Genomic DNA, 25590 nt, shown 5'->3' on the forward strand with positions numbered 1-25590 from the left:
TTCCCAGACGGCTTCCCCAGGTTAGCTTCTGATTTTTCATTTTCAACCTGTTTAAACATGAAATGTCCCCCTCAGGCTCACATGTCTGAACACTCCTCTCCCAGCTGGTGGTGTCATTTAGAGTGTTAGGGAGCCTTTAAGAAAGAGAACCTCACTGAAGGAAGTGGGTGTCAGGGGCTCCCACCTTGAGGTTGTATGGGCCAGCCCAAGTCCCTGCTCACTCTCCACTTTCTGAATATGACACTATGTGCCAGCTGCCTCACACTCCTGCTGCCATGCCTTCCCCGCCATGATGGACCGTATCTTCAAAGCTGGAAAACAGAGAAAAAGCCTTCCTTTTCAAATTCCTCCTTGGCAAGTATTTGGCTACAGCATGAGAAAAATAACTACATCAACCATGTTTCTTGGTTTTTCTACCACATATGCATGTAAACTTCCCCCAGAGAATTTCATCATGGCACCCTCTCAAAGCGCAGAGCCTTCTCCTTTTCACTTCCAAGCCTCTGTTATCTCACCTAGAAGTTCTCCGCAAACTGACTTTTAGAACAGACTTAGCAATGGGACCTGCAATTTCAACCTTGATCTGCAGTAGGTCTCTAAATATACCCACTGGTCTCTCCAGTGCCCCTGAGAGCTAGCCACGGTACCCACAAAAATGGGGATGTGTTCTCAGAGGAGGCAGAAGCCCAGTGTCCACTGCCCTGGCACTTGTGGGACTTCCTTCTCAACAGAGGGCAGCCATAGGGTGTGCAAGGTGGAAATAGCCTTGAAACCCAAACTCCAATTCCTTTCTCCAACATGGGGACAGACTGGCACTTGCAAGTCCTGCTTACTTGGTGCCTGGAGTACTCATTCCTGTGAGGTAGGCCCTTGGGACTGCTTGTCTCTTATTACAGGCAGAGGACTAGACACAACATACCAGTTTGCCAGCCCAGTTCTGGCTGCACTGCACGCACAGACCCTGAGAAGCCAGTGTGTACATCTGGATCAAAGCCAACAACAGCATGTTTGTGGAGCTTGGATATCTACACCTTAAGACAAGCATTCCTTAGAACTGGAATGAGGATGGGGAGAAAGCGATCTGAAAAATGTCAACCAGAAAACCAGTAGCAACAGCCTTCTCTTCAAAACTTTGTAACAGACTAAAACAAACTTAAGACTCAGTACCTCCCATCACCCTCCCAAACTGCCCAATTCCCAGCATGCTTGTCTTTTGCTCCCTGCCTTTCCTTATTTACCTCCCTTCCAAGTTTTATTCTGGAAAGTACCCATTGGGATCTCTATGCAGAACCTGGTTTTGAGATGTTGTCTATGATGGGTGTCTAAGTCATCCATTCCCTAGCAAGACACATCAGGTGCAACCCTCCCGGGCACCAGGCATTGACTCAGACCCTGGGACTTCACAATGAGTCTTTGAGGGATGTGCCCTCCCAGAAGCCTTCCCTGACCTCTCCTGGATACTCTGTCTTCTTGGCCTGAGGAAGCACCTATGGGTATCTCTACTGGCTATGCAGTAGCTTCTGTATCCTGCACATGTATGTCATCCCCAGTCCAATCCAGGGCAAACAGCTCACTTTCTGGAAGCTTCTGTGGGAATGTGGCACAAGTCCAGCATCATTCAGCACCTATAGTCTCTTTTTGACGCATGTATTCTTATGACCAAATCTCATTCTCAGATGGCACAATGGATCCCAGCACAGATAGAGGCTCTGGGGCCATGGACTGTATCTCCATTTTAACAAATAAAAAAAAATCATACTGCATCATGGATACTAGACACACAGTCAGAAGATACAGGATTAAAGCTGGGTTTCCTAGCCCAGCATGGTGGCTCATGCCTGTAGTCCCAGAACTTGGGAGGCTGAAGCAGAAGTAATAAGAGTTCCAGGCTAGCCCAGGTTACATAGCAAGATCCTGTCTCAAAATAAAACAAAAGAAATAAGCTGGGAAGATAGCACAGTAGACAGATGTTTTCAACACAAGCATGATGGCCTGTGTTAAATACCCAGAACCCAGGTTTTAAAAAATGTTGGACATGGTGACCATGCTTCTAATCCCAGTGCGGGAGTGGCAGAGACAGGAGGATCCCAGAGACTCACTTGGTGAGCTGCAGGCCAAGGAAAGACAAGGTCCCAACAATAAAACAAAGAGGAACAACACCTAAGGTTGATCTCTGACTTCCATATGCACATATACCATGTGAACACTCACATGTGTGCTCACTAATACACAAAAATATAAAACCAAGCAAACAAGAACAAAACACGCAAAGTTGCCGTACCTGGACTGTTCTCTGCACCAGCAATAGTCGGCAATGGGAAGTGTTTCCTGACAAAGTCCTGACTTCTCAGGTTCCTAGTCCTACCTCAAGACCAGTATCGCCAACCAGGACATGCCCTGCGATATCTAGTTCTCTGAGAGCTAAAAGTCCTCAAAGTATCCCCAGAGTAGAAAAGCAGCAGCTGAGATCAGAGACAAAGGGAGAGAACTTTTCCAAAACAGGTAGGATGGAGTGTCTCCAGCTGAGGTGCCTTCACCCTAGTCATCTCCATGCTGAAAATTTTGGGTTTCAGAGACCATAGAAATGCTACCATAGCTTGGGGGTGGGCTTCAGGACAGAGTCAGGTCTAGTCTGGCTCCAGGAGGCCAAGAGCAGCTTTGGATGAGCCTTTTTGGGAATGAACTGGCATGCAGAATGATGTCATCACCACCTGGGTCCCAGTCTTTACTATCTTTACAGCACAGTGTTCATGTTCTAGCTGCACCCCACCTTCTGTCTCTTGAGACCATGCTTCTCATTGCTTCTGAAGAGATGAGAATCCAGGAGACTAGATGACATCGCCAGGGCAGGAGGCAACCCCAGGGTGGGAGGTGGCCTGTGGAAGGCTACCTATCACATCCCTTGCTCACAGAGATTGGCTAAAAGGAGACATATGACTGAACGGCAGCAAATGAAACACAGTAAGACCTTGCTGGGCATGCTGGGAGGCTCCACTCTTAACTGTAGACTGAGAATGTAAGAGGAAAAGCCTGAATTCTTGCTGACGTGATGAACTTGTTTAAGGATGAAGTCAATGTGAAAAGGTGCACAGAGAGTAAAAAGAAGTCCCCAGGGCTAGCCTCCAACATCCTGCTGAGCTGAGGTTGCTATCTCTGGCTTTTCCTGTTTTGAGAAACAATACTTTCTTTTTCCCTCTGACACTGGCTTTTGTTGGCTTTTGGGCATGGATAACAATGAGCTGCACCTCATGCAAACAGTGTGGCTTTACAAAGCAGGGTACTAGGGCCTTCTATACATCAGACTCGTCCCTCACCTCTCTGTTCTGCTACTTGCCTGAAAGTCCCAGCTGGAAAAGCAGATCTATGGCCAATAGACTTGTCCTGAGCTCATCTGTAAGTAAGACTACCTCATGACCCTGTTCATTCCAGAGGAGGGACTGGACTTAATCACCTTTCATATCCCTGCCTAAAACAGCATGACATGCGTTGAGGTATACTGTCTCATAGCACAGACAAGAAGGAACCACAGGGCACTTTCCTCTGGTTATCTTTGGGAGCCTATTAACATTTACCAGGCTCCGCCTGACTTTACAGCCTTTGTCTTACCTAGCTCTAACAACAACCTGCATTTGCTGAAGCTCAGGATGAGCCAGCATGTTCCAAGGATCATGGCTGCTAGGTATGTACCGTAAACAGGCCCAAGCTCAGGGTTCTGTTCAGTATCCCATAGTGAGGCTTCTGGAACTGTTCAGAACAAAGCATCTGCAGCTTGAACGTCAACAATAACCACCACCCAAGCCATTGACATGGGACCAGAGGCAGTTCATCTGCCTAAGCTTTCAGCAGTGCATCACAGAAAAGGTCTTGTCTTTAACAACCAGATCCACATTGTCCCATCGGCCACACCACCATTTGTTATCCTTGAAAGAGCTCAGCCTAAATTAACTGTTAGGTAAACAACAAGGAGTTCAATCCCAGAGTTAAGCTGAGCCATTTTCATGAAATATTCCCTGCCTCTTATAAAAGCCTGACTTACAAGAGCCCTGGACAGAAAGCAGGCAGCCAAGAATAGATGGGACAATCCTTCTGTGGTCCTGCAGGGGCCATCCTGGTAAGGTAAGCCATCAGACCCCCTTTCCAGGATGGGCCCCAAGGACCCCAGACCTGGAAAGTCACTAGTGTTGGCAGTGTTTATTAGGTCTGGACAGGATTACAGACTTGGGAACTCCCATATCTCAGGGGACATTTGCCTTTGGTGACCTGTACTAGGCAGGCTCCTTCTCTAGCCTTCTGTGCTATTTGCTTATGGAATTTTGAATCATTTAGTTGTTAACATCAATGTCACCTTTCCTAGCTCTTGACTTTTGACTTTGGCTCTTAACTCAAAGTCCTCTTAAATTGTTATGAAGATAAGTATGTAAATATATGCAAATCAAACATAGGGTGCCTACCATTGAATCTAGCACAAAGCAGCTACTGAGATGATAGCTTTTGTTATTGTTATTCCCATATTATAACAAGCACTCCTTTAGCAGAGTTGAAAAAATTACCCGCTGTGCATCAAACATGATTGTCCCAATAAGCAAGGTGCACTGGGATACAGCCACATTCATTTATGTAACTTGGTGGTTTTCCCTCCTACAAGGACAGTTGAATACCTCAGACACACATTATCTAACTCAAAAATAAAACAAAAAAAAAATGTGTTTACTACCTTTTTGCAGAAAAGTTAGTCAACCCTGTTCCAACATACTTACAACTGTTTGTTTACAGGGTAATGTCCTCTACTTGGCTAACAATCCCCGGGTTGTCCTGGCAGACTCCTGTGTGTTCTTCCAAAGTCAGTGTTTCTTATCTGCATAGTTCTAACCCTTAAGGTGTGATCAGGGCTCAGCAAATGTTGTACTGAAAGGAATCCTTTCCAACACACTTTGAGCACACACCTCCAGAGAGCTCCTGTGGGGAGATGGGTGGAGTTTTCCTGAGAATGAAGCCGAGGGAATCAGTGACAAATGGGAATCTCACAAAGAACATTTGTGAATCAAGTGTTCTCAGCAGCCTCTGTTGAGAGGACACCTCTCCCTTCTGCTGACTCTTTCCCCACAATGAGTTCAGCACCTAGGCCTTGGCTAGGGACTAGTTTCCATAGTGGACAGGAGAGGAAAACCTCCTTTAAGAGATTGACTTGCAAAAGTTAATGACTACCTACCACCCAAGAGGGCACACATGGATGACCAGCATGTCACAGTGACCCTTCCGGTCCTGACTGTGGCCAATTTGGCTTACTCATTTTCAATAAACCACCTGGCCAGTACTTGTAGTCTCCTCTGCATATTGTTTACTTTCAGCCACCCATGTGCTCACATTTATCTGAGCAAACCTTGATGGAAGAGAACTAGAATTTTCCAAAGCATGATGACCAACCATTCAATTGCAAGCCAGGTATGAAATCATACTGCCACCTTGGCCAGCAGCCTCCTACCCCAGCCTCCCGGGCTCTTTCCTCTTTGGCTTTTCAGATTCCATACAATGGCTTTTAGACTTTCAGCTCCCTCAAGTGCTCGCCAGAGGCCTGGCCTCCCTATCTCCTGGTGACATAAGGCCTGACAACAGACAGCATGACAGAGACCCTCCCCCTCCCACACTCCTGCACCGTGGTCACTGTATCACGGCCCTTCCAATCAAGCATGACAACTCTCTCCTGTGGCTCTTTCTGTGGCTTAAGGAACACACTGTAGCTCTGAAACAGATCATTAGAAGATTTTTAAAAACAAATGAAAAACGAAACAAAACAAAAACCCACTGATAGGGAGAACTTTGAGCACACAGCAATCCCAGAGGGATGATGGGAAGCTACACATGGACAAAAGCCAACACTCATTCTTCATCCAGGCTCAGGTAGCCCACGACTTGCTCAGAAGCAATGTCCCTTCCTCCTCTCTCCTGTAGATATCCCCATGGACCCAAATCCTGAGCCTGCAGCATCTTGATTCTCAGGGGAATCAGTCCTCTGAAGTTTGTGCTCACCTTCATGGATTGGCCTGTGAGTGAGTTGTAACTGCCTACTTCCTAAAAGGGCTTGTAGCCAGATATCAATAAAAATACTTGGAGGCTCAGAGAACTAAAAGTAACAGCTGACAAAAGAAGCAGACCGAGGGAGACCCCTGAACTGGGGGGGGGGGAGGCTCTGAGCCCCAGGGGAATTTCCAGGCCCAGATGGAGCAAGATCATTGAAAGGGTCTCAGAGCAGAGAACAGCTAACAGTTAAATAATCCCAAATGGACCCTGAGCTCTAACGGGAGCAAAGCAGGATGGAGGTTTTGTAATTTGGGACTTTTTAAGTTCATGCAGAGAATTCGACATACATGTATGTTGTATGTCATCATGCTCTTTACACATCAGGATTTGGGATGGACTTTGCTTTGCTTTCTTTTTTATTTTTAATCTTTAAAGTTTATTATTAGTATTATTATTAGTATTATTATTAGTATTATTATTATTACTAATAGAGTGGAGAGGGGCTCGTGTATGGAGGTCAAGGGACAACTTTGTGGGATCTGTTCTCTCCCATGTTACACACTTAGCCATGTTGCCCATCTGCTTTTTCTTTTTTAAAAAAATTAGTTTTTAGGGCTTGGGAGTTGGCTCAATAGGTAAAATGTGTTTGCTATGTGGATATGAATATCTGAGTAGGGTAAGGGTGTTGGCTAAGTGAGCATTTATCTTTGAGTACAGTCACACACACACACACACACACATTTTCTTGTTGTTTTTTGTTTGTTTTTTTGTTTGTTTTAAGGCGTGACCACACCTGTAACCAAAGCCCTGAAGGGTGGAGCCAAGGGTGTCACTGGGCTTGCTGGTGAGCAGTGTAGTTGAAAAGCAACAGTGAAACCCTGTCTCAAGAGAATAAGCCTGACAGTGATGGAGAAAGACACAACACTCTCTTCTGGCCTCTACTTAGGTATATGGCATGCTTGCTATGTGAGCATGAATATCTGAGTTTGGATTCCCAGCACACATATTTTTAAAAAGCACACATTTTGACTATCAACAAAAACATTAAAAATAAAAGATGCACAACCACCAAGGAAATAGAACTCAGAACAACACCACAATATCGACCCACTCAACAAGAGGAAAATCATGCCAGGTACTGGAAACCTAGCTAGTGACATCATGGATCTTGGAGGAGAGAACCTACCGCCACCACTTCACTAACGGAACACCATCCCTAACAACATTGTACATATTTGTCCTTGTACCCACAGGTCAGTGTGGTCTTCAACCCTCATCAAGGGAACGTTTCTTTGCAACAGGCAGAGGCCTTTACAGAAAACCACAACCAATCAAAATGTGGTTATAGAGCCCAGTCCCATAGTTCAACTCCTACCCCAGGCTCTTTGGGGACATTGTGAAAGAGGGGGTGGAGAGGTTATAAGAATCAGAGGAACAGGGAGTTTGCTGTGGGACTGTGTCTCCTAGGAATGTCAGAAGCTATGCCCATGAAGGCTCACCAACATGGCTGCCTAAACAGAAACAAGAGTGACACCAACAGACATGCCAAAGTGGAGAGGGGGAAGATCACGAGGCATCGGCCCTACAGGCAACTAAGGAATGCTGAGCGTGGGAAAAGTCTTCTCCAGGGAAGGAAACATCTATTAGTTATCCAATACCAAATGGTCAGCCCTGAAAATATACATAGTATAGATGGACAAGTACATTACATAGAATAAGCAGATTGTATTTACATATTTAAGATTATATACATATATATGTGGCAACAATTAATGAAAAAAGAAGTTATGAATTTAAAAGAGGATATATGGGGTGTTGGAAGGAGAAAAGTGAAGAAAGAAATATCATAAGTATAATCTCAATTTTTAAAAAACAATTTAAAGAATGCAATAGCAGTTCAAACTCATTATCGTGACAAAAATCACAGAACCAGATAACAAATTTGATGAGGATATAAGAGAATTAGAGCACATATATAGTAGACAGATGCAGTAAATGGTGAGAGCACTTTGGCAGTTCTTCTAAAAGTTAAATAGAACCACACTGATCCACTAGTTCTACTCCTTGAATTTACAAAGGAGAAAAGGGGACATGTTCTACACAAAACACATGCACAATGTCCACAGCAGCCTTTCCTGCAATCACGAAAGGGCAGACACACACTATATGTTCATTATATAATCAATGGCTGAACAAAAGATGGTGCAACCATACAACAGAATACTGTTCAGTCTAAAACAAATACATGCTAGACTATGTATCTGGGTATGGTGGGGCGGGGTGGGGGGGCTATAGAGATGGCTCAGTAGTTAAGAGCATATACTACTTGTACTGGCTGGTTTTGTATCAACTTGACACAAGCTGGAGTTATCACAGAGAAAGGACCCTCCCTTGAGGAAATGCCTCCATGAGATCCAGCTGTAAGGCATTTTCTCAATTAGTGATCAAGGGAGGAGGGCCCCTTGTGGGTGGTACCATCCCTGGGCTGGTAGTCTTGGGATCTATAAGAAAGCAAGCTGAGCAAGCCAGAGGAAGCAAGCCAAAAGTGACATTCCTCCATGGCCTCTGCATCAGCTCCTGCTTCCTGACCTGCTTGAGTTCCAGTCCTGACTTCCTTTGGTGATGAACAGCAATGTGGAAGTGTAAGCTGAATAAACCCTCTCCTCCCCAAGTTGCTTGTTGGTCATGATGTTTGTGCAGGAATAGAAACCATGACTAAGACACTGTTCTTGCAAAGGACCTGAGTTAGATTCCCAGCACCCATATCAGACAGCTCACAATCACCAGTAACTGCAGCTCTAGGTAGAGCTAACACGCTCTCCTGGCCTCCACAGGTACTGCACTCATGTGCACATACACACTCCCACACACATGCTTAGCTAAAAATAATAAAAATGGTAGCTTGGTCTTCATGTGGGACTCCTAACAGCAGAATGAGGGGCTATCTCTGACTCTGTTGCCTGCCTTTGGGACCCACTCTCCTTACTGGGCTGTCTTATCTAGCCTCAATAGGAGAATGTGTGCCTTGTCTTACTGAAACTTGATATGCCAAGGCTGGTTGGTATACATGGGAGGCCCCCCCCTTTTCTGAAGAGAAAGAGTGGAGGGGTGGATGGGGCAAGCAGAGGTGGGGGGGTGGTAAGACTGTGAGGAGATGATGGGGGGGAAACTGTGGCCAAGATGTCAAGTTATTAATTAATCAATTAAAAAGAAACAAAATGATGAAACATTCAAACATTATGTTAAATGAAAGAAATCTGTCACAAATGACACATTGTATGACTTCATACAAAATTTCAAAATATAAAGTAAATTGTGACTGCTTAGGGTAGGGGGATAGAAGCAATGAAGAGTGGCTGTTAACAAGAAGAGAGTTTCTTGAGGTTGATGAACTAGATTGTGATAATGACTACATAACTCTGAATGCTTGAAAAACCAAGTGTAGTCACTTGAATCAACGAGTTACATAGTGCATGGATTGCATTTTAATAAAGCCGGTTTAAAACTTGAGCGAGAGAGAGAGAGAGAGAGAGAGAGAGAGAGAGAGAGAGAGAGAGAGAATGTAAGCTGGCCCTATATTTTTACCTCAGTGAGAAGTTTCCTCAAACATCAAAGGTGTGGACTGGAGCCAAAGTTCAGTGACAGTGCTTGCCTGCCATGTGCAGGTACTGAGTTCACTCCCAACACTGCAGAACCAAACCAAAACATACAGACAGAAGACATCAAGTGAGGTGGGATCTAAATCCTCAAGTGTCCATAATGCAAGAAAGACAGGTGAGAGAAAACATGGAGTTTGCTTCTCTGCTGGGGCCAGATTGGAAGACGTGAAGAGAAAGACAAGAAAGAGCCTGAAAGAAGAGAAAAGAAGAAGATAAGGGACTTATCAAAGCTACAGCAGACAGATGAGTACAAGCAAGGCCAGTACAAGCTGGACGCCACAGTCTAGACAAGATCACAGGTGCATTCGCAAACACACACGCATGCACTCACATGAATGCACACATATGTGCACACATAACATATACACACTCTCATACACACACGCATGCATGCACTCACTTGTACACACAAATGCACACACACATGCACTTACACACAAATGCACACACATGCACTCACATAAATGCATACATAAAAATGCACACACATGCACACATAACACACACCCACATGCATGCACACACATTTGCACATACACATGTATGTACTACTCATACACACAAATGCACACACATGCACACGTGTGCACTCACACACAAATGCACACACATGCACACTCACATACATGCACACACATGTACACACATGCACACATACACACACAGTCACTCATACACATATATATCAGTTTCAAAATAGGACTTTTGGGGGCAGGGGCTGGGTATGTACCATTCCTCATGGGATAAACTTGGAATTCTGTCAGCAAAGGCATTCACAAAGATGCGCTTTATGAGCACAGCACAAATGGAGACTGGGTCTTGCATTTCACTTCTTGAAGTCAAACAGGCAGGATTTACTCCATAGTCAGAGATTCCCAGACCTGTTTTGTCATCATCAGTAGGGAGAGACTTGGGGAAACAGGACTGTGAGCTATTCTGAGCTCACAGGGCCATTCCTCTGGGATTTCAGCTGAGAACTTCCCAGAGATGTTCTGACCACCTCCCTGTTCACCCCCTCCCAGTGTGTCCATCACAATGAGGATAGCATGTTGCAGTGATCCCCTCGCTTAAGGCTCTCCTGCTGCTGATGGATTGCCTGAAAAAGAAATTAAGCTCATCAGGAAGGGTAGCTGTGATCTCCACACTGTGTTAGCTTCCTCACAACTCAGCCGAGAGAAGGCCAGAGAAGTTTCTGGATGTTTTTGTTCTGATCTCTTCCTCCCACCCCCCAAACTCTAGGCTTAGCCAGAACCCAAGCTGCCAGGTGTGCCTAAAATGGCCTTGTCATTTCCCAAGATGGCAGATTGGAGAAGTTAGTGTTGTTTCCAATGCTGGGTACCACAGAGAAACAGGAAGCAATTTTGGGTTGGAAGAGCCTGCAGATTCCAAGCATGCTACACCAATGCTGGGTGGAGAGCAGCCTTTGAGCTCCTTCAGGGCTCCCTAAATGTCCACCATTTAAAGCAGCAGTAAACTAATGTGATTCTATCTCCAAAAATAGTTGTCAGAGCATCTAAAATTGCCTTCCATCCTTAGCTAGGCCAGTCCCTCAGGAATGATGTCGCTATTTCTAAAACACCCCTGTTTTCCCAGCATGCCTTTGTCAGATCCTAACTTCTATCCTGGCTGCCCTAGGCTCTCCTGGTTCATTCCCCTTTTGCTTGGTCCCTCTCTGCCCTGCACTGGCTGAGCTGTCTCCCAAGTAGGAAATTCCCAAGTTGTGCCTTCCACTTGATACTGAATTGGAGATCTTTAACCTGGCACATGGCTTAGGAGAGCAGAAACACCCACCTGGGAAACTCCTAGCACTTTGAAGGTACAGACAAGAAGAGTTCAAGGCCAGCCTTGGCTACATAAGGAATCTCAGACCAGCCTGAGCTCCATAAGACTCTTAATAGAAATGATAATGATAGTAATAATAACAATAATAGTGATAAGAATGAAATAAGTTTTAAAAAATATATGGTCCCTTGTAGAACTGCTGTGGGTGGTTCTCTGTCTCTTAATTCCTAAGAATGAATGTTTGAGAGTGAAATCACACTCCTACAGGGGCTGAACTTCTTTAAGAGATATATTCTGGGAGTTGGGAGGCAGCTCTAATTTGCTTTCTCCATATACAGTTTTATCTGTTCTAGAAACATACAGTGTGGGAATTTGTGTCATTTGGAAGCTTATCTGTGTTGTGGCATTTATCAGAACCTCATTTCTTTCTATAGCTGACTAATATCCCATTGCATAGCTATCTCCTATTCTGTTTATTCATTTACCAGTTCATAGACATGTGGATTACTTCTGCCTTTCAGCTACTGGAAATAGCACTGCTGTAAATATTAGTATACACACTTTTGTTGGAACACCTATTTTTAGGTGTTTTATGTAAATGCCTAAAAGTGGAACTTCCGAGCCATGTGACTTCATCTCATTACCTCTCCTCCTTACAACACAAGTAGTCTTTGTTTAGATGATGTCATAAGATGAGAGGCCAAGGTTCCTTAGTGGGATTTCATCATGGTTTCCCTGTCCTTATGGCTCCTTGAAGGGGACTGTTTTAATCTCTTTCTGTTTGGAACCTTTCTATTGCATAAGCCATGTCCCGTTTACTGCTTAAAATATGCATACAATAATACCCTCAGGCAGATAGTGTTAGGTCTGTCCTATAGGTGCAGAAGGGACTTGGCAAGGCCACATGGCCATAAAGGTTCAGCCAAGACTAACACTGCAACCCAGCCCTTTCCACACCACCACAGGGCCCTCTGTTCATCTGTCTCTCTGTCGAAGGTCATTTTGAAATAGGCCTTTGTGAAATAGGTTCTGAAATTGGATCACCATTGTTTAGATACAGCCCCTGCCGGGTGATGGGTCAGGCCTGGCCAGCCTTCTATGAACACTGCCACAAAACTAAAAATTTTAAATTTTATCTTGCACTACTGAAGATAGAATCAGAAACCCTGGACATGCTAGCCCACCAAACTATATCCCTGGCACATTTACAACATTTTAATTTTAAGCCTCACTAAGTTGCCCAGGCTGGCCCTGGATTCACAATTCTCAGCCTCCCTAATAGCTAAGGTCACATGCTTACACCACTAGGCCTGGATGGCATCTCATTTCTAATCTGCCTTTTCTCCTGGGACAGATTCTGCCCATTCCCTGGAGAATAATGTGTATCTTTCCTGGGTATTCCACTACTGTATAGAATCCTAGCTGGGTGGTCTCTTCTCATCTTTCCACCAAGGTGACCCTAACACAACCCACAGCTCAGCCAAAGCACTATGGATTTCCTCCTTGACCTTTTGTTGGTCACGGGAATACACCTTCCATTTTCAAGGAGAAATCAGCTCTTGGACTAAGGAATCCTAGTGACCTCCAAACCAAAGTGATAGAGCCATGCTGGCCTGTGTACTGGGGGCTTCCACATCCACATGTGGACAGGAGATAACAAAAAATAAGACAGGCAAGAGACGACAGGACACAGTGCCAACCTTCCCTGTTCACAGGAGGCCTGCCACAGGCCTTGAGACATCGAAGCTTCCTATGAGCAGATGCCATTTCGAACAAGGAAGCTGGGGCTCCATGAAGTACCATGATGCTTCCAGAGTCACAGGTGACGGGAGCCTACGGGGGACCACAAGCGCTCAGAGCCCATTTTCCCTATTCCCACCCACCATTTGCCTTCCAAGCAGGAGCTTTGGGGATGAGATGGCCTTCATTGGCGGTTCTGCAAGAGCTGAGGCTCCTGTAGTTCTTTGGCAATCTAACCTACATCCAATCAAGCACAAACACCAGCCTAGCGGTTCCCAAGCATGTCTAAGTGAAGGTAAGAGCTCTGGAAAGTTCACATGCCACTCCATCTGGGGATCTTGGCACGATAGGCTTTGGCCCTGCATGGCACAAATGCACAAGATAAATCTTCAGAACAGTATGACAGAATTTACCATCTTCCAGCCTTATTTGGTCAAGCCATTTTTTTTCTAGGCCAAGTGCCCCCTGTAAAACATAAGTCTAGGGTGCCCTCAGGCCTTTTGGATTAGATGGTATCTGGCAGTGGGAGAGGAGGGTGTCTTTAAGAATAGTCACTTAGGCTGGGCAGTGGTGGCTCACGCCTTTAATCCCAGCACTTGGGAGGCAGAGGCAGGCGGATTTCTGAGTTCGAGGCCAGCCTGGTCTACAGAGTGAGTTCCAGGACAGCCAGGGCTACACAGAGAAACCCTGTCTCGAAAAAAAAAAAAAAAAAAAAAAAAAAATTGTCACTTAGGGTTGTACATAGATCTGTGTCACCCTTTGGCTGAGGGCTGGCTTCCTGTAGAGATGGCTCCAGAACACTGGTGCCTCAGAAGGAAACCAGGAGCAGTAACCCAAAGGGAATTAATGACCCTTTGTCTCACTTGTCCCTGGGGGAGGGCATAGAGGAAGAGGGTGCACAGGGTCATCCAGGAATGTTGACATTTCCATGGCTTTTGAATGCTGGATACACCTTCCATATTGGACTGTGTGTGCCTGTGTGTATGCACATGTGTGCATGTGTATGTTAAGTTCAGAGGTCAGGAGGCATTCACCTTGCTTTTTTCTTCGTTTGGGACAAGATCTCTTGTTGGGACTGACCAAGTAGGCCTAGGTTGACTATCCAATGAGACCAATGTCTTCCCTCCTGGTGCTAGTGTTACAAGCACATACTGCCACACCTAGCTTTTTGTAGGCTCTGGGGATCCAACTTAGATCCTCATGTTTACAAAGCAAGCACTTTACTGACTAAGACACCTCCCAAGAGTTCATCCTGGAGGGAAACTGTTTTCTGGAATCCAGCCATTCTCAGTGTGCCAGAGGATAGATTTATAGACTATGGCCAGGGCCTGGTAAAGGTTCAGAGTGTGAAGTTGTGCGTGTGTGGCAGCCCTCAGGATTCTGCAGCTGTCCCTCAATTCCAGGTGATGCTGGCACTACAGTCTCCAGATGTATTCAAGGTAACCAGGTAACATGGATAGCACTAACTTCTCCATCAGACACAGAGGGACCAGGGCCAAGAACCCACAAAAGTGCTTGGATTCCAAAATCAGAAGGGAAAATGGACTTTTAGGTCAAAGAATGTTTCAGTAGATATGTTTATCTTCCCACCAGCCTAGAAAATAACACTTTAAGTTTGGGTTTATTATTTAGTCTCTTTAGCCAAGGATGACCTTAGACTCCTGAACCCCCTCCTCCACCTCTTGAGTGCTGGGATTCCAGATGTGGGCCATCACTCCCAGTTTTATGGCACGGATCACAGGGCTCCGTGCATGCTAAACAAATATTCAACCAACTGAGCAGCATTCCTAGTCTGTAAATATTCTCCTGAAGGAGACATGAAGACAAAAGTTCCTGGGGTCCACAAGATGCTAATGAGGACCTGGGGACAGGGCAGGTGGCAGTGAGCCTGGTTATGCCACTTAATCATGGCTAAAAATGAACTCTGGAGGATACCTGAAAAGCCACACAGGTAGAGGTTCTATGGTCATTGGGAGGATCTAGGAAAGCATCGAAATGAGTGCTGGGTGTGTGGGTGTTGGCTGCACAGTCTCCTGGGTCTTCTTGAGTTCGATAATTCTCCTCCACTTTGGGAACTTTGAAGATGCGCCCAAGGTTTGCTGGACTTGTCCCAATTCTGATATCTACTAGGTCCATCCCTTCCCAGGAACTGAACTCCAGGGTCTATGAGTACTCTCCTCCTCCCAAAGCCAGAGAGCCTGGAACAACCGAACCCATAGCCTGAGGAAAGGGACTAGGCTATCACAGCTCTGCTAAGGATGAAAACAAGACCATCAGCTCTGATCTGAGAGGTGAATGTCTAAACCGAAGCATGAATCAAGCGTCTTGTTAACAAAATGATGAGAAACAGGCATTCCTCCAACCGTAAATGTTTCCTTAAGCACAGACTGATGCCAGCCCAGCTGTCCCCAGGGGCACCGCAGGGCCTTTCAGAGAGTGAGCCATAACAGCTGGCTCTTAAACACAGCTGCAAGGCCCCTCCTTGTCACCCACACAGTGTCAGTCACAATTATTGCCCTGGGATGGCCTTAATCATGCAACTGTCGGGTATATCCCTAGACCTTACAGAATAAACAGTTTATGGTGAGGAATCGAGCCCCTGGAAAAACAAGACAGTTTGCCCACAGGCACAGCGTGAGCCAGGCTCAGAAGCAGGGATCACCCTTGTATATTAGCTCCCTTTCTTCTCAGGACATAGCACACCAGGAGTGGGTATTGACCAACTGTCACTGTCTTCAAACCTTGGAGGGTCCTCTCATCCACACAGACTCTGCCTGCCATGGATCCATGAAAACCCTGCCACAATACTACCATTCCTTATACATCTCTGGAAACCCACAAGGAGCAGACTTTTTTTTTTTTTTAATGTTTCTTACTATGGGTCTGAGTGTTTTGTCAGCAGGTATGCAGGCGCACCATATGTATGCAGTGCCAAGGAAGACCAGAAGAGTGTTGGATCCCCTGGAACTGGAGTTACAAATGGTTGTGAGTTGCCATTAGAGTACTGGGGGTGGGGTGGGGGGGAATCCATGCCTTTTCCAAGAGCAGCAAATGCTCTTAACCCCTGAGCCATCTCTCCAGCACCCTAGGCTAACCTTTTTGACATCTTACTAACTCAACCTCAACTTCCCTCCTGGCCTGGTCAACTCCCGAGTGTGAATCCCACCTCCCCTTGCTCTCGCTACTTGTTGCCCCTGCTTTCTCTCTCTAGACAAGGTCTTACTTTGGAGTTAGCTTGGAAATCACTACGTAGCCCAGGCTGGCCTCAAACTCATAGAGATCTGCCTGCCTCTGCCTCTGCCTCCCAACTGCAGGGATTAGAATTTCTATCCCTCGATGTGCTGTGTGCACTTGGCAAGCAAGGGCGATGTAGCGTTGGCACTGATACTTTCCCCTTGTGTGATCCTGGCTCGATTTTCTTAAAAAGGAAGGAGAAAACACTATTAACTACCTCACAGAGAGCAAAAATAATATAGATAATGCACCAGACACAGTATTTAGCTAATACTCAATAAATGATGGCTATTATAGTAATAATAACAAAAACAACCATGTTGTTGTTGTTCTTGTCATCACACACACACACACACACACACACACACACACACACCACATCACTATAGACTTCATCAAATGGATTCTTCCTCTCTGAACTCTGAAAAGGTGCTTTGTATACATAAATGACTTTGGTGCCTTCCAAACTGTAGAAATGCTGATCTAGGGACAATTTGCCAAGCATCTCTGGGTCTAAGACATGAAATCCCTGAAACACAACACCTCCCATACCTGTTTTCTTCTGTTGGGCCCAGCAGAACTAAGAAATAATCTGCCTCCGAGTCAGGGAAAGTCCTAGATGGCCAAACCTGTACTGTATATGCTGGCCACACAGGGCCAAGAGAGAAGAAGTAAGACATCTGTCCAGTGGGTAAAAGTAAAACTCCCACATGTGATGGGTACCATTCTCTGTGTGTACAATGGGGCAGAAAGGCCACCCCACATTAGAAACGTCACTCCAAGTTAACAAGTCAAAACTTCTTTTGAAGATACTGTTGATTTTAGCCGTTTCTCCTTCTTGAGGAAACCCTGCATATAAGACAGTGGTTCTCAACCTTTCTAATTCTGCAACCCTTTAATACAGTTCTTCATGTTGTAGTGACCCTCAACCATAAAATTATTTTGCTGCTACTTCATAACTGTAATTTTGCTACTATTATAAATCACAATGTAAATATCTGATATGCAAGATATTTGATATGTAAACACTATGAAAGGGGTGTTCAATCCCCCCAGAGGTGTCAGGACCCAAAGATTGAGAACCATTGATATAACCATAACTACTGTTCCTTGACCTTACCACTATTCCTGCTGATCTCATGCTGGGACATTCAAGATCTTTCTTCTGAAAACCTAGAGACTAGGAGTCACCAGAGCCTGGGCAGGCTGGGCCTGTGTCCTAGAACAATGGCCCTCATTGTACAGTTGGCCCACCCATGAAAGACGAGACATGCCAGACCTACGGGTCTGGTGCATACAGGCAATCCCACCATTTGGGTGATTAGGCAACAGGATGATGAGTTCAAGGCCAACCTGGGCAACATAACAAGATCTTGTCTCCAAAATAAGCACAAAAAACAAACAAACAAACAAACAAATAAACAAAGATACAAGATAGCCCAACAGAACATAGGGAAAAAAACTTGGAAATTGTTTTCTGTTTTTATTTTTAAAATAAAAGCAAACTTCCTTAATTTTCATAACTATCTCCCAGTGGTGACATGTGTCCATATGTTAAAAGGTCACAGTCATGATCACCATAATGTCTATCTTGGTAACAATTGTTCTTGATTGTCAACTTGATTGGGTTCAGAAACACCTAGGGCATCGGTGAGACACACTCCTGGGTATGTCTGTGAGGACATTTCCAGAGAGAAGATCCACTCCAAATATGGGCAGCACCACCTATGGACTAGGTCCTGGACTGAATACAAGGGAGAAAGGAGAGAGCCAACTGAACACCAGATTCCTCCTTCCTTTGTTTCCTGATCTGCCCAGTGAGCAGGCAGCTCATCCTGCCACAGTCTCAAGCTGCTCCTGAGGTCGTGTTTTCCAACAAGATGGATTATATCCTAACTGAGGATCTGAACTCAAATTCTCACACTTTTACTGCAAGTGCTTTACCTCTGAGCCCTTTCCTCAGACCTGGGCTTTACATGTGCAATGGTTGAGAGAAATACCGTTTCCTCTTCATAGTGACCCTTTGCACATCCTACTGACAAAATTATAGAATGAGAAGGGAGAAGAGAAAGGTAAGGCCTTTTGCCTAAGGGCACAAGGCAACCTGACTGCCTCTGCTTAATGTGTCAGCAAGAGAAGTGGCTATGGCCTGTGTGTCCCTCCAAAAGGGAGGCCACTCTAGGAACTGCATCCACACACACATACTGCAGGCTGTGACCAGTGAGCAGGCGCATCCCTCATGGGGTTGAGCGTCCCCAACACTAGCTCTGTTACCTGTTGTTCCACAGGCTATTGGCTAACTGGGTCTTTGCACATGACCCCATCAGTCTTGCTCTGCCTAACCATCTGTTAACTTAATATCCTTCCATTTATGAGCAATGAATCAAGGTGGAAACCTGGGCTCTACTACTTACTGAATTCATGTTGTTGGGTAAGTTCCTTGTCCTTCCCTCTCTGCACCTCATCTGGATGCTGAAGAGCACAATGGCAGCTGCCTGTTAGGGTTGCCATGATAGCTTCATGAACCACCTCTGTGAAGCACTGGCAATCACCCAGCACACAGCAGGCTTTCAGTGCATGCCAGCAACCATCATAGCATTTATTTAAAAGGGATGCTCTATGTTCTATCTAAAGTGCAAAGTCAGCACCAATTAACACAAATTGTGAGCTATAAACACAATCAAAACAGTTACTACACTCCAGCTATTGCCCACCAAAGATTCTGCACCAAGACCTGCTCTCGTTTTACCAAGAAGAGAGACAAGGAAGTGTAAGAAAGCTGTTGAAGTCACACTGGACTCAAATGAGGGTGAGCATTTCCCGATCTGCCCAGGCCTGTCCCGGTTTTAACAATTCTCATTCCCAGACACTGATCTTCAAACACAGAATCCTTCCTTGGGTACAAAAAACCAAGGGGACCCAGAAGTAGGTCTGTGTGATTCCCTGTATGTAAAGCTGCCCAGTGGCCCAGTGACAGACATCAGGCCACACAGCACATATCCACCTCTGAGAACTACAACTGCTGCAAACATGGAACAGCAAACATGTCATGTGTGTCCCTCAGATAATCCTCTAGGGAAACCCACATTGCAAATACCACTAACAGGAAGGCCGATTAAACATCCACAGCTAACATGACTCTGCACTGTGAATCCACTGCAAAACCACTGTGCTTGAAGAATCAACAATGCAGACAGAAGATCACAGTGAGATGTGCAGCTAAAACTATCAGACTACAAAGCCACTCAAGGTCTTAGTTTTATAAAAATATAAAACAATATAAAGACTCTACAGGGCTGGGCTATAGCTCGGTTGGAAGCTGCTTGCCTAGTGTTCAAGTTTGCTTTCTGTTGCTGAGATAAAACCATGACCAAAAGCAACATGGGGAGAGAGAAGCCAAGGCAGAAACTCAAGGCAAGAGCTCAATGCAGAAACCATAGAAGAATGTTACTTACCTGTGGCTTGCTCAGCTACCTTTCTTATATAGCCCAGGTTCAACTCACTTGGAGGTGGAACTGCCCACACTGGGCCCTTCCACATCAACCATTAATTAAGAAAATGCCCCCACAGACATGGCCATGGGCCAATCTGATAGAGGCAATTTCCCAGTTAGCCTTAGGTTTGTGTCAAATTGACAAAAATAACTGATTCCCAGAATACACTAAGCCCTAAGTTTGATAAGCTTCGACACATGTACTGAGAGTAGTGGTGGGTATCCATGCATAAGATCAAAAGTTCAAGATCATCTTTAGCTACTTGTTGAGTTTGGGGTCAGTCTGGGCTACCTAAGACCTGGCCATAAAAGATAGAAAAGGGCGGAGAGGAGAAAGGCAGAGAGGAACATATTGATGTATTTCTCAAAACATGCCCAATCACACCATCTCAGAAGCTAAGCAGAGTCTGGCCTGGTCAGTATTTACATGATAAAAGTATAAATAAGAAATCTACCATAAGCCGGGCAGTGGTGGCGCACGCCTTTAGTCCCAGCACTTGGGAGGCAGAGGCAGGCGGATTTCTGAGTTCGAGGCCAGCCTGGTCTACAGAGTGAGTTCCAGAACAGCCAGGGCTACACAGAGAAACCCTGTCTCGAAAAAAACTACAAAAAAAAAAAAAAAAGAAAGAAAGAAAGAAAGAAAAGAAAGAAAAAAGAAAAAAAAAAAAAAAAAAAAAAAAAAGAAGAGAAATCTACCATAATATTAGCAATACTTATCTCTGAATGATGAGCTTCTGAAGTGGTTCTTCTCTTTATAATTACTTCTGAATTTCTTTTCTATTCTCATTTCTATATTTCCCCAAGAAAGTTTAGTAGGAGCAAAGACTACGAAAATAACTGAATAAAATAACTGAATAAAAATTATAAATAAAGGAAAATAAGAAGTAGCCAGTGCTGGTTAAGACCAGCTCCTTTGTAGTAACAGCTTTAATTATATTATTTAATCATGCAGTTATTGAAAAAACATGTGGTTGAGTTTCACATTGTTTTGACAATTTCATACACAATGCACTGTGATCAAATTCACCCTCGACACTCTCTCTTATTCCCACCCCCAATTCCTGCTCCCCTCTCTTTCATTAGTCTTCATCTTCTGTGCCATTTTAAATTTTTATTTATTTTTTTACTCACTGAGTTAACTAAGGTTGCCTCTGTAAGCATGGGTAAGGGGTTACTTCCTAGAGTATAGGCAACTTAATGTCTACACCAGTGAAGAAAATGACACCAGGTCACCATTAACTGCCAACAGCTCCTCAGGGAGGGGTGGAGCTTCTTGAGCCCCTCCCCCATCCATGTTGGAATGTAGAACAGTCCAATCTTGTGCCCAAGCCCAGTATTAGCACACCTTTTTGCACCTGTCACTGGCTGGGGAAGCTTTTCTGCCACTTGCTTTATATCTCCCCTAAAGAAGTCCCAGGCAGGGAAGGCAAGGCTTGTTCAAGGTCACAGCCCAAGGTCACAGGCAGGAGTTACCTCTGCTCAGATGCCAGGTCCAGTGGTCTATCATGTGAGACAGACCCAGGCTGTCACCTGAAGCCCCAAATCCACAGGGCTGGTACGACAGCTGCGTTTCCTCTCTCTTGATTTCCCCTGTTCAGATAGCAGCATTTTAGTAACTACTCCTGGGACTTGAGTTAGTAACTACAGGCAGGGTGACATCTACTACAGAACTTGTCCTGTCCTAGAGAGAACCAGCCTGAGCTGGAACCCACCACAAGTAGCAGCAGCTGTGTGACTCTAAACTACAGCATCCCGAGTCTGAGTTGTAGCATAACTGCTGGCTTGTCCATGGGGACAAGTCTGAGCACACAGCAGCAATTCAGTTTTCCATTGTACTTACTATACCAGAACTGGGTTTCCCATCTCCCCCCTGCTCTGACTCAGCTCCCCAAGTTGCAAGGGCAGTCATTGTCTCTTTACCTGGACCCTGGGCATTAAACAGACTGTCAAACCACACTGAAGACGGCTGTCCAGCCCAGTGGCCCTGTGGGGGCTACTCGGTTGAAAAAGCAGGGAGGGATTACAGACAGCACCTCCCCATGCAGCATCTTTTAAGCCAGACAGCAAGATTCTGGCGAGCAGAAGCAAGTGCTCAACAAGCCCGAGTCCTTTTAACCAAGACAAATCTTAGACGTGCTACATCTGTTCATTCATCCAAAAATGATTGGGTCTAAACACTCAGTAGGCTCCCAGCATCATTTGGGGCACAGGACACACAGTGTGGACTCTGTTTTTACAGAGTTCAGTCTTCTGGCTGGAGCCCATTCATCACGTAAACAATCCAGTTTCCTCCTATGGACTCCAAGAATGCTTTTTCCCCCAAACTAAGAGCCCTGAAGCCTCCTGGGAACTGGGAGTCATTGGCTCTTAATCTACCTAAGATACTAGGTCACTCTGTGGCGCTACACACCTTCTAGCCCAAGTGCCCCACCTGTAAAGCTGTCCTAGCAACGCTGTGGGGTCATGTGACACTTCATGTGACAGCCTCAGATGTCACATGAGGGTATGTGCTCCTACCATCATCCTCAGAAACAGGACCCAACAGAGGTGAAAGGGCCATGGGTGTGGGGGAAGTGTCAAAAGCAGAACCCCTAGAGACGGCCAACTGAGATCAAACCAGCTGTGCAACTTCTCTGGGGCTCAGAGAATACATTTATGGGCAAAGTCTTATTCATGTTGTGGCAATTAGCAGTTTTCCTTCCGAGAGGGTCATAAAGGGTGCGAGGAAATGACTCACCACCACACATGGGAGCAGACATGGGCTTGAACACAAACAGTTATCTCCAACACATGCATACACACATGCACTGAATTATGAACCAAATATTACAGTGACAAGTGTATTATCACTTAGTTGAAAGTCAGAGGCCGCTATTGGAGGTGCTCACAGTTGTCAGGTGGGGACCCATGTAGGCATGCTTTGAAATCCTAGCTCTGGCCCTTCTTGTGTGATGTAGGCAGGTCGCTGAAATGAGGAGGAACTGCACATGCCCGCTAGCATGTGTCACCTCTTGTTGGGGGAGAGGCCCTTCCTCCAGGGCCTGCCTCACTCCTGCTCCAGCCTGACAGCCCTGGCTGCTCTCTTCCCCTCCGTGCAGAATACAGCTCAGCCAAGCTCAGGGCTGCCTTGCTTCCTATGCCACCCGAGAGCTTCCTGAAGAGTGTTAAAGAGCAGCAGCTGTCACTTGTGGAGGCAGGAGCGCCAGCCAGGGGTCCCGGGGCCATGCTGCTGTTTACGAAGGCTATGAGGCCTCTCCAACTTTTACAACTGTTTACTGCGCAGGAAGCAGCCGGCAGCTGGGCTTTTCCTGAGCCTTGCTCTGCTACCTTCTCTTTGAGAAAGCCTGCCTGAGTGCCACTCACTCTAGGAACAGCTTCCAATGACCTCTGGAGAGGTGCAGGCTAAGACACAGGCGCAGACACACACACACACACACACACACACACACACTCACACTTACATGCACACACACTCAGAAAGAGAGAGCACTGTGAAAGGGGACACGATGTGGTGGGCCAGGGGACAGGTACAAAAAGAGAGATGAGGACAGAGATGGAAACGGGGCTATGACCAGAGCGCAGGTCAGGAAGGTCAAGCATAGAAATGGACAGAGTCAATGATGAAGATGGATGGACAAATGGGTTCACACACGCAGACTTGAGAGGGAACAAAGGGGAGACGCAGGAAGCCCCAGGGAAGAAAGTTCATCCTGCCTGTTTTGCACAGCTCCGGCATTTCTCTACAGTCCCAAAGGATCCTGCAGGAAAGCCAAGAGTAAGGGGCTTAGTGAGCAGTCACATCTTTACCCCAAACTGTGCGTACTTTCCAACAGCAAGTAGAAGGGGCAGGATTTGGTGAGGATCGAGCGTTTTGGTTCTTATTTAAAACTTAAGACAGCAACAATAAAAAGACTTGGCTAAAATATCACCCAACCAGGCCACCTCCCCTGCAACTTAAAGTTAAGTGCCCCCATCCCAGAGCCCTGTACCTTTAAGGAGGAGAAGGCGCCTCTCTGCTTCCCTCAGGCTGAAGAGGCAGGTTATTCTAAGCAATAGCGATGACTTACCTAAAACTGAGTTATTCCCCTTTCCTCCCCGGCCAGCCTCTCTTCACTCTGGGGAGCTTTTACCATTTAAGGTCAATGTTACATCTGGCTCCAGAGCTCCAAGCTGAAAAGCTCTGGCTGCAGAGGCCCGGCCGCCTGCCTCCTCCTCAGAGAGGGGCTGGATGAGGGGCTGGGACTGGGAACCAGTGTTCTACCAGGGCCCCCTGCAGCCTGGCTCTGGGTTAAAAGCAGGAGAAGCCTTCCAGCCAGCTTCTGGGTTCAAGGAAAGTTGGGCCTGAATAGTAGCCCCTAACCCTGGGCTTTTGAAGGGGCACCCCCATAGCTAATGGTGGTGCCTAGGGGGCCAGTTAAAGATACTGGACTCTGCCTTTGCCAGAGGGGGATTAAGAAGACATCTGCAGACCAGCCTCCCACCCCTGAGTGTCCAGCAAGCATGTGAGCCTAGATAAGATCCTGGCTCACTGCCAGGAGAAGCTGGGAATGTTTCCTGTCCCAGGGATTTGGAGGCGGAGGCTGCTCCCATCTTAAACCCTCGGGATTGCCAGAGAGAACGGGGCATGGTGAAGGGAATTAACTAAGTCTAGGCCTGGCAGCAGCCCCAAGGGTCATTCCCAGCTCCTCCACTTAACAATCCTCTGGTCTTAACATGCCAAGTCTCAGTCTATTCATCACTGAAGTGGGACAATAGTGAAAAATCAGGACACTGTGGGTCAGGGTCTTATAGGTACTAGAAAGGCACAGAAGAGCTTCTGACCCCAAATAACCTCAGCTCAGGTGGGGAAGGCTGACTTTCTTCTGAAAGTCACACCCTGCCCATGTTTGATCCTCACCATCCTCAGATACAGTACCCAAGGCTGGGATCACAGACTGTCAACCCTAACACAACCACATGGGGGCCCCACAGCCCCTTCTGCAGTTAGAGACAGCAACAGAGAAGCCCTTTGGAGGGGTGGCCAGATAACCAGATACTCAAATTTAAATCTCAAATGAAATGCAATTATTTCCATATAAGGATGCCCCCCAAATACATACTTGTACCACAAGATTGTATGTTGCTCATTTGAAATGAAACTGGGTAGTTTTACTTGCTAAACCTGAGAACTCCACAGAGGCCATCACTTGTTAGTCCTGTGTGAGAGCTCTAAAGCATATTACAGGAACCCCCAGGAGCCAGAGGCTAAAACTAAACGTAAGGCTTTGCATGCTTGAGAGTGTATGCACACACTAGTATGTGTGTAAACCTCTTAGTAAACACCCTCTATATTCCTAAGAGAGCATCAGATACTTTTGCTGGAAGCAAGGGTCTTATCTTGCAAGTGTCTTATCAAACAGAACCATTGCATATTTCTTTTGAAAAGGAAATCGAGGCTCAAAGAAATAGAACAACTGTTCCGGTGCTCTGCAGCTTGGGTGTCGGGGCCTAGATGTGAGCTGAGGTGGCTCCATCTCCAACTCCTTCCTCTTTGCCGTTTACCACCCTCTCCACCATGGCTCTAAACCCAGGGGTCAGTGATGGCCTCGGTGAGTCTCTGAGCCAGCACTTGGTTCTGGTTCATGTTTCTCTTGGTAGTGACCCAAAGCTTTCACCAGACTCACA

The 25590-nt window shown here is 45.9% G+C and overlaps 1 protein-coding gene across 6 annotated transcripts in view; it reads right to left on the reverse strand.

Annotated features, from left to right (window-relative positions):
• Positions 1 to 24393, reverse strand: part of Irag1 (inositol 1,4,5-triphosphate receptor associated 1) — a 109784-nt gene extending 85391 nt beyond the window's left edge. Inside the window, exons 1-2 of one of the 6 annotated variants that reach the window (XM_076940944.1) lie at positions 23916 to 24393; positions 9604 to 9704 (exon numbers count right to left, since the gene is read on the reverse strand). The gene's annotated coding sequence lies outside the window, so the exon portion shown is untranslated. The remainder of the gene's footprint in view (positions 1 to 9603; positions 9705 to 23915) is intronic. The other 5 variants (XM_076940949.1, XM_076940947.1, XM_076940942.1 and 2 more) reach the window with 5 other exon arrangements.
• Between the last annotated feature and the right edge of the window lie 1197 nt (positions 24394 to 25590).

Source organism: Arvicanthis niloticus, chromosome 1 (assembly GCF_011762505.2).
Source record: "Arvicanthis niloticus isolate mArvNil1 chromosome 1, mArvNil1.pat.X, whole genome shotgun sequence".
Taxonomy (NCBI): Eukaryota; Metazoa; Chordata; class Mammalia; order Rodentia; family Muridae; genus Arvicanthis; species Arvicanthis niloticus.